This window comes from Morone saxatilis, unplaced genomic scaffold (genome assembly GCF_004916995.1).
Source record: "Morone saxatilis isolate NCDOM2014 unplaced genomic scaffold, NCSU_SB_2.0 Contig0, whole genome shotgun sequence".
Lineage (NCBI taxonomy): Eukaryota > Metazoa > Chordata > Actinopteri > Moronidae > Morone > Morone saxatilis.
Window position 1 is genome coordinate 838,326 of NW_023339650.1, and position 10,571 is coordinate 848,896.

The following is a 10,571-nucleotide window of genomic DNA, read 5'->3' on the forward strand; positions in this document are numbered from 1 at the left end:
GTCTGGTGTCCAAAGATCTCTTGACCAATGACAGGCCAGTGTTTGGGCGTGTTTGTGATGCCTTTAGACCACACCTACGGCCCCCCAAACCTGAGGGGTCTAAATTTCGCGTTGGCCCACACATTTTAGTTGCACTTTGCAGCTCAAATCACAAACACGGCTTTATGGTTTCTCAAGGCCTCAGGAGAGTTCTTTGTTTGTGAGCACATGGTCAGATTCCAACATGTTCCTTTGTGTTTCAGTTAAACACTTCAAATGAACAAGTTCATATTTAGGGGTATCCTTGGATCCCAACAGAGGGTACTGCCCCAGTGACAAGCAGGGAGCCATGATGAGGAATTTTAATATTTTAATCCAAGCAAGAGATTACTTTTGCCAGCACAAAGTAATTGGGAAAACAATTTAGTAATGTGATTTCTAAGGGACAGGGTTGTTTTCCTCCCGTTCCTACACTAGTAGTGTTGAAAAAAAAATCCTGTCCTTCCAGCTCCCAGTCCAGGTAGAGTTAGCTAATAGGACTACTAAGGGGTAGTGGCAGTAGTACATGAGACAGAAAATCAGAGGGCTGAATGAGAACAACCAACCAGAGTCTAATTGTTGAGTTTCATTTCATCATCAAATACCGACGCTGGGAATGAGAATCTGGCTCTGATTGGTTGTTTTTGTTTAGGCACGGTGGATTCTTGCAAATGCCATATAGTGAAAGTTTCAGCAAATATGAGAAAAAAAAAATATTTTTTATAAACATTACCTATTGCAGTTTTATATTAGTGGGCAGCCTAATCTCTTCTAATGTCACTTTTACAGTATCTCTGCTATTTAAATCATCTCAGACTCCAATCTCATTTTTATATCTTGCTTCTTGTCTGGCCCCTGACAAACTGGTGACAGTTAACCTGCGAGGACTTATGGGAAATGGTGTTCATTAAAGGCTGTACAGTATAGTCGTGGCAACCTCCAAGGTGCAACAATACATACATCACTCATATTCTAGGTACTTGAGTTGTTTTATTTATTCATTTATTTATTTATTTATGCTCCTCCATAAATGAAAGGGTTTTACTTCCACAACTACAGGAGTGTAGGACACAGAGTGTCCAACAAGCACAAATCAACTACAATCAGCGCGTTAGTAAGTGGACCGCTAAGAACAATGTGTGTTTATGGCTTGTCAGGCAGGGGTGATTAAAGACAAATCACAGTCTCACAATGCAGCTCTGATTAAATGACAAACCATCACTCGGTCATCGTAGGAAAAGTATTGACGCCATGCACATACATCATGTGCACCAATACCACGTGTGTGCTATTTATATGTATGCACACACACACGGTCATCATCACTGAAACCTCCCTCTCAGCTCTGTAAAAGTGGTAATTAACAATGTTGTTAATTAACTGACACTATCAGCAGATTTTATCAAGAGCTGCAGGTCAAAGGTCACATCCTCTGACGGTTTACATCATTAAACAACATATGGAGGAGGAGAAACAGAAGAATGCTTTATATCTATAATGACGTGCTGCTATTTATGTACATATATGCTGTAAATTCATTTGATTATTGTCTTTCATTCTGCTTACTGTATATTAATGCACATGCATATATCTCTAATTCTACCACTGTTCAACTGTGTGTGCTCCTTTGCACATGTTCACACTGCTGTAACTGATTAATTCAGAGTTTTTATCCATTAGGTGTTTTGCCAACTACTCAATTAGTCAAGTATTCAGCTTAAAAAATCACTAGTTTTGTGGATTTAGGTTTTTTTTCTCACTCAAACAAAGTTTATCCATTCTGTTGAGATGATGGTATGAAACATTCCATGGAGGAAATGGAAAAACTCTTTACTGCAATATAAAGAAAACAGTTACTACTGCAGCTTTAAAACAAGTTAAAAGGAATTTCAGTATTTAGTATTAAAATGTAATATTGATGCCTTTATATGACCTACATAAACAAACAAGATCATCAGATCAGAGAGATGGTATAGGTATTTCTATATACTGTTAATAACTCTTAAATATAAATTATTCTGGCCATTCAAATTAATGAAAAAAAAAAAATGTTGCGCAGCATTTAGTATGACATCGAGGTGGTGAAGGCAAAAGAATATACTTTGTGGAAGACAAGCTTGTGTTTGAGAATCCGAGCCCTTATCCTTCATGTATCCTATCCCTGGCAGATCTTATGGTGAGGATCAGATTGCAATGGGACATGGGAGACTGTGGCATCCTCTGTCTGACCAACCAGCAGAGTGTGTTTTTACTGTTTTCCATGTGGGCGGAGCTAAAGAGTCCGGCAGGTCAGAGGGTGATGGAATGAACAACTACTGTTATACCCAATTAATTGATTCCTTGTTCTTGCATCTGATAATGGTTTCTGATGCAATACTAGTGCCATTTTAGAGTTCAAATTCTCTACCAATCTCTGTCCCAGCGGATAAAACTTAACTTCAGAATTACTCAGCATAGGTCTCACGTGGAGACTGAAAATAAAGCCTCCATTGTTTCTATCGGGAGGTCCTTACCTCACACTATAATCATGGTTACAAGGGCCGACTCTTACAGAGGAACACTTCACATGGCTCTGCAGTACTATTGCTACTTTTCATTTCATTAAACCTTATATTTTCAGTGTTCCCCATTGTGCCAAATGACATGAAATGGAAGTATTGTAAAATGGACAAATCTGAAAAAGTTCATCAATGAAGAACGAGTTCAGAGTATTCGAGCAAGAGTAACAGAAACGTTAAAATATGCCTGATTGGACAGGAGCTGAGATTTCTTGTAAAACCTTCTGGCTCTGTCAATAAGTAAAAAAAAAACCTTGGGAAAGTTCATGGGAAAGCCTCCAAAAATGCGATTGAAGGGGCAGAAAAATAATAATAATGGAGAATTCAGATACAATAGGTCCTTGCACTGGTCAGTGCTCGGGTCCTAAAAATTAAGTTCTGATAGTTTGGCTTGAAAATCACAGTGAGGGGAGAGAGTGAGGCTGTCGGTATGTTAAGATGAGACAGAGTTGTCGCTAATTGGTTCCTAATTACTCATTAAATTGTCTAATTAGGCTGGCAGTTAATTAGGCTTTGCTTGCACAGCAGTCTTTGGGAAGTTATTTCATGTTTTAGGGTCAAAAGGAAGACGTAGGAGTAAAGGTTGACAGGGAGGAAATAAAATATAATAAATAAAAAAAGGCGGGTACAGTGCTGCAGGTTATATACACCGATCAGCAGCCCCATACCAACAAACTGTGATGCACTGTGTGTACTGACACCTTTCTATCAGAAGCAGCATTACCTTTTTCAGCAGCAGCTACAGTAGCCTTAGTCAATTTGTCTAAAACTGCAGCTTGTATGGCAGTTTGTCAGCAAGTGCTGTCATGTACATTCTAAAAGTAATTCAGTAAACCTATTGTCACCACTTAACACGTGTGTGTGTGTGTGTGAGACAAAAAGCAGGTGGTGTAGTTGTGATTTGTGTATTGTGATTTTCGTGCGGCTGCTGTCTTGGCCAGGTCTTTCTTGGAAAAGATTTTTTTTATCTCAGTGGGATTTCCTGGCCAGATAATGGTCAAATATATAAATAAAATACAGCAGCACATTCGTACATAAGAAAACAATTAATGAAGGTTTTAATTACAAATTTAAAGTCCATCACAAGAAAAACGGCAAACCAATTTTAAGACCTGAGTTATAATCAATTCAATTCAATTTTATTTGTATAGCGCCAATTTACACTGGGGACACTGGGTATATGTTGTCACACGCTTTTTGAATTGGGCAATTGTGTCACATCACTTTTTTATAGCTAACTTTTTTTTTAATTGTTCTCAAAAATGTTAAGATCATCACGTCTTATGTGCTTGGAATACTCTCATTGGGCAAATTGCAGACTGCATGTACCTTGAAAATCAGTGCATACTTAATCTACAAATTTTACCCGTTGACAGGTTTAGGTATACAGTGACCCCTGGTGGTTCTATGAAATGATGGATGGTAAATGGAATGGTAAATGGGCCTGTATTTGTATAGCGCCTTTCTAGTCTTCCGACCACTCAAAGCGCTTTTACACAACATACAATGCTACATTCACTCTTTCACAGCACATTCACATCAGTGGATGCAAAAGGCCCATCGAACAGAACTAACGCCATTCATACACATTCACACAGAACCAAACAATCTTCGTCTTCTTCTCTCTGCTTCTCTCTTCCCCCAACTGGCAAGGGCAGATGACCACCCACCTAGGAGCGAAGGTTCTGTCCTAAGGTTTCTGCCCTTGGTTAAAAGGCCAGTTTTTTCCTTGCGCCCCGGTCGCCAAGTGCCGTTGCTATTGGGTTTTGGTACTGTTTGGGTCTCTGTTAAATGGTTAAAAAGGAGTTGCGGGTCTACGACCTGGCTCTATTTTGAAAAAGGTGTCCTGAGATAACTTCTGTTATGGACATTGGCGCATACAAATAAAATTGAATTTGAATTAATTGAATTGGGTGGACGACCCACTCTGCCCCTCTGAAGCCCACCAGCATAACAATTGAATATTGATATTCAGTTCTGCCAATAGGATCCTCCTACAATGGTTACCCCCAATTGGAGATGTTAAAGGGATAGTTGAAATTAGACAGGGATGGGACAGGAAGCCGTATGTCTTATGCCAGCTACCGCCAGTCAACACGCCTGGATCTTGGGAGAAGCTAAGCCAAGCGGTCGGGGCCCTGGGTTAGTACTTGATGTCTAGGCTTGCGGCTGGGGATACAGGTTGCCTCTAAACTTTAAGCCCAAATTTGGTCGAGGCAGGCAGGCCGCCACGGCTAGAGCCAGGGCGTTTCTCCTGGAGGTTTTCTGGGCCCTCTTAAAAGGCAATGTTTTTTCCTGCCTGCTGTCGCCAAGTGTTTGCTCATGTTGGGAACTGTTGGGTCTCTGCAAATAATTTTATAAGTAGTACAGTCTAGACCTACTCTATTTGAAAAGTGTCGTGAGACTTTTGGTATGAACTGGGGCTATGCAGACAACATTTGATTGAACTGAATTGAAATGAGTGGAGAGAGAGATTGGGAATGGCATGGAACAAATGACCTAAACCTGAGGTCCAGAGCACTGGACATGTTTTACTGTTATGATAAAATCACTGAAAAGGGGTATCTGTGACAAGTAAAGAAAATTAGTATAATAGCAATCTGAAGTCTTATCACCTAACATTAGCCAGGCTTTAGCAGCTAAAACCCCTTGAGAGTAATGAAATAAATGAGGGTTTGTTTTACTGCTTTTAAATCCAACTTTTTCGAGTCACTCTCTGGACTCTAAACTGGTTGCCAGTGCTTGACAAAACACAAATGTTCTATCATTTATGTGTGAAAAAAGTTTGATCAGGATCAGCCAAATCCTTCAGAAAACTCCAGGCTCGTTGTGGATTTAATAGAGTTCAAACACTTAGTCATTGCTCTTGCTTTCAAATTGTCCTGACAATTATTTGAACGCAACATTAGGTAGACAACGAAGGAGAGAGATCATCCAAACAACAACAACAGAACCTGGCCTGTTCACACAGGCTGTACTGTCACACTTCAGCAGTTCATATTTATTCAACTGCCAAATTAGACTATATTTCATCCTGCCTGTGGACTGAGAGAGGAGGAGGGGGTGGGGTGTCGGGGGGAGGCTAAACACTGCAGGCTCATTATCGCTGTAGTTACATGTTTACCGTTTCTAAATACACCTAATTGGGAGATCAAAGCGTCGGTGACTACCTCTCCCCACGGCTGAGAGGGCAGCCGACCAGGGAACTGCTCACCGGTTTGCTAATTTGATCAAACGCACCCTCATCTTGTCGCGTCAGAGCGCTCGTCGTGAATTCATTTGGGCGTGACTTGGAAACGGTGAGATGCCTTGCATTCCCCCTGGGATTATTAAAGTATTTCTGATTCTGATTCTGATTCTGATCATGTTTAGGGTACGTTGCCCTTTTTTTGTGTGAGGGGTATAAAAAGACAGCTTCAAAGGAAAACTTTGGTTTCGTTGCAGGTTTCGTTTGGCAGACATGGCTTTTGACTTTTCCTCGGTTGAGTAAAGAGGAGTGGATCTTTAGAGTTTGCAGCGTTTTGTTGATGCGCTTCAGAACGGATTTCTCCTCCAGAGTGAACATTCCCTGAAATGGAGGTGGATCTACTATACTGCGTATTTCTTTTAAGTCTTACTGAAACAGTGGATGGAATGCAAGTGATAATTTTGTCCACAATGTCAGAAAATAGTGAAAAATGCATAAATCATCATTGTCTGACCATGCAGGGGTGTAATTTCCCCTGGGGTATGACAACATCCGGTCCCAGCTTTTTCAGTGACTCAGTAAAATCTCTCTAAAATTAAATCTAAAAACTCTCTTACTGTCCAGCTGCCAAAATCCAGATGACCAATTAGTCTGACTTGATAAAAACACCTATATATGCTCACCTAGGTGACTGCACTCATGAGTAATTTGATCAAAAGCCCCCTCGTCTCAGGTTTAGGGTACGTTGCCCTTTTTTTGTACAAGAAGTATAAAAAGACAGCTTAAAAGGAAAGCTTTGGTTTCATTGCAGGTTTTGTTTGGTAGACGTGGCTTTGGACTTTTTCTCAGTTGAGTGATTATGTATGGGAATAATAATAATACTACTAAACATTTTTGCTCTGGTGGTTTGTTGCAGTATAGGTCATAAAGTCTGCTGCCTTTATGTTAGCAGACTGGACATGGGCCAAACAATAAAATCTAAATACTTGTCAAAAAAATATTTAATTTAATTTTAGGTAGTTTTTATAATGTTGGTGTATGTTCAAGTGTTATTTTTTCTAATAACTTTGTTTTTAATTAGTTATTTGAAGATATAAAAACAGTTTTTCACATCATGATTGAAAGCTGGGGCCTGCTCATGATTGAGTTGGCCGGGTGTATGGACGGGACCTTGATACCGTGGCGCCAGCCCAGATCACTACTGCGCATACTCTGGCTCCAAATGACGTCCCCAGAGCAAGATGGCAGCGGCAGTTTCCGGGATAATTTGTTTTAATTTTTGTACAGTGGGAGGAAGTCCATCTTTATATGTTGATGGTTTTATGAAGGTTGTTAAAGCTAAGGAGACTGGTTGCAATCCTGAGCTCTTTAGGCAAAGCATGCCAGAGTTGGGGGGCATGGCAGCAGAAAGCTGACGCCCGTACTTTTCAGTTTGGGGAGTTGTTGGAGGAGAATGGAGAGGGTACTAGAACGAAGTGGGAGGGAAGATATGTACATCTGAATGAGGTCATTCCTTTTCCACCAACAGGTGGTTCGTTCTGAGCAAAAATAAATTGGTTTGGAATCTGAAAAGGAAGGTTTTCCTTGCTGTTGTTGCCAAGTGCTTGCTCATGGTGGGAACTGTTGGGTCTCTGTAAATAATTCTACAGAAAGTACGGCCTAGACCTGCTCTATTTGAAAAGTGTCCAGAGATAACTTTTGTTATGAATTGATGCTATTATATATTGAAATAAATCTTATTGAAAAGTTGGCTCCCAGCTGGAACCAACATTGGAGTTAAATGTTGATATGGGGTGCAGTGTATGAGAATACGGCCAGCACAGTTTTGGACATATTGAACTTTACGAGTGACTTCTATGCTCCTGAGACAATAATTTATATTTTTGCAGCGTAAAGTGCACTGACTGGTCAGAAGACTAGAAGAGCACTATGTAAGTGCAGTCCATTTACCATTTTAGAAACTGAAACCAATGTTTCTGTTTGAGGAAAATTGTTGCTGTTTTGTTTTCAATCAGTTGATTAATTGACAAATTTTTCCAGCACTATAATATTGCAAATTGTAATCATCCATTATGGGTCTTTGAGACTAAACGTTGTGAATTCAGGGTCTGTGGTCTAGGGTGCTTTTGGGATTTTGCACAGGAAAAGGTTTGATGAGGTCTGAGTCAGACAGTTAATATTGGAGCAGACTGTTCGATCACAAGTGTCGATGAGCTGGAACTCTTTGGTCCAGAAGCAGCACTTTACACTGTCCATCCACTCTGATTTTACAGATTTGATATGAATCTGCAAATTAACTAGAAAAGTACAATATTGTCCTCCAAAATGCTGTAAAGTGGAAGTATAAAGTATCATAAATAGTCAAGTAAAGTGCAAGTCCCTCAAAACTGTACTGAAGTTCTAAAGTAAATGTACTTAGTTACACTCCACCATCAGTTATTCCAAATTTGACACTAAGATTTAAATTTTTACTGCAAATGTATATCAACCCTGAACAAAAACTCTCATTCCCAGGGCATCAAGTACAGATGCTCTGGGACTCCTGGTTGAGGTTCAACAACCAACTATCTTCAAGTCTCGAACCCAAAGCATTCTTGTATCTTTCTCAGCTCTGATTGGTTGTTTTCGTTCAGGCCCAGTGGATTTTTGCCAATGCCATTAGGAGCACTAGGAGGAGCCAGAGGAACCTGATTGCTATCTGCCTCATGTACTACTGTCAGGATATAGTGAAAGTTTCAGCAAATATGACAAAAAATATTTTGATAAAACCTACTGCAGCTTTAATATGTGTATTTTCTATACATATCCAAGTGAGATATAAGACGTTAGAATGAGTATGCAGGGATCATACACACAACGCTGTGGGAACAAAACAGAAACGATAAGGAGTATATGTCGGCGTGTGCTGTCTCAGGAAATCAGAAGGAGTGAAGGAAAGGTCTGAGGACGAATAATGGAAGCATCTGAAATACAATATCCTTTTTCATTCATCACCACCAACTAATATCAGACCATGCACACAAACACACATACACAAACACACATACACACACACACACACACGCACACCCTGTTATCTCCCAATGCTCATTTATTTATTTATTTAGTCTCCAGCACAGACATTTTGCCAGCAAAGCAATTACAGTGTGATCACCCAGGTCTGAATCTGTAAAATACAAATAACGACCGTTGAAATGATTAAATTGTGTATTCTGGAACTGAAGAAGAGAAATCTAAACTCATAATGACACACACAACATTTATTAAATGTATTTATTTTAAATTTTATTTTGTCCATCATATGCTTCTTTTACCTTTTAATAATCATAATTATATACAGTATACATTTGTATATATACACTACCCCTCAAAAGTTCGCGGTCACCTCCCACAAAAGCTTGATTGGGTACAGTCAGATGTCTGAGAGGACTACGATTTCTGAAATAGATGTTATTTTGTATGAAGGGTTCCCAACAAAACTCTGTACAATGGTTAGGGTTAACCAGACTGACAGAAAGAGCAGAAAGAGACAAAGATCATCTAAGCAACAGTTCAATAAGTATATAAGATATCAGCAGTCATTGAAAGAAAATTGAAGCTTAGCTTAGCAACAAAACAGGTTTCTGTTTCAATGTCAAGTGCACATTAATGTCTCTTACAAGCTGGAATTAGCAGGCATGTTGCTTTAGCAAAGCTATTCTTAAAACTTCAAAATAGAAACAGAAGTTTGGTGTAGGGTAGCACTGTTGAATATCAGCTGAACATACTATGGACTGACCGATCACAGTTTAACCAGTTTAAATCTGACCACTGAGGAGACTGCAGAGGGCCCCAAAATATACAGAGCTCAGTTGCACCATTCACAATGGAAGTTAAGACGGTATTCTCCCCAACACTGTGGGCACTTTGACTAAATTGAAAATTGTTTTAATGATTTAATTCTTCTTCTTTTGAGGCTATTTTTAAAACTATTTAAATATTAATATTATATTATAATATATGTAAATATTACATTTGGTGTCTGAATTATACTGTTTGAATCTCTGCTCAAAGAGACATTATTGAAGGAAAGAATAAAAACACCAATATAACAGATTGCCCACACTTCATCAGCGCTAGTGTATATAATTATATGTACTACACTAACTAGCTACAAAATACATATACAGAGGACAGGCTTTCCACTCACCAAGTCAGTTTTAACACATGAACATCAACAGTAAATTAATGAAGAAAGTAAGAAAATAACAAGCTAAAAGGAACAAATACATGGTTGAAACATCCAACCAGTAGTGCACATGCAGACAAGGTAAAAAGGCTGCAGCAGTTGCACTTAATATTGTACTACTACTGTACTGAAACATGTCATACACTGTGAGCTTCGGGTTTTTAGGGGATCTGGGACTTTTTTCACCATTTTGCCCAGCTGGTAATTCAGCCTTTTATAGAGACCTCTCACTTATACAGGCATGTATTGTATTTGTATACTGAGCCCAGTCCTCTACTGCCTTTTCTTTGATTGATGGTGATATTAATATAAAGATTATTTCCAACAGTTCTCATCCCAGGTTGTCAGATACCATAATAATAACCCTTAGTGTTGCATACAGCATGGTACCCGCAGTTTGAGGCGCCTTATTAACAAGTGGTTAACCCTTAGATGCATGAGTGACTGGACCCTACACTCTTCAGTTCACCACAAACAGGCTTTTTAGACTTACAAAAACAAGGCCTCAGGAGAGTTCTTTGTTTGTGAGCACATGGACAGATATCCAACATGGGTTCCTGTTGTGTTTCAGTTAAACACT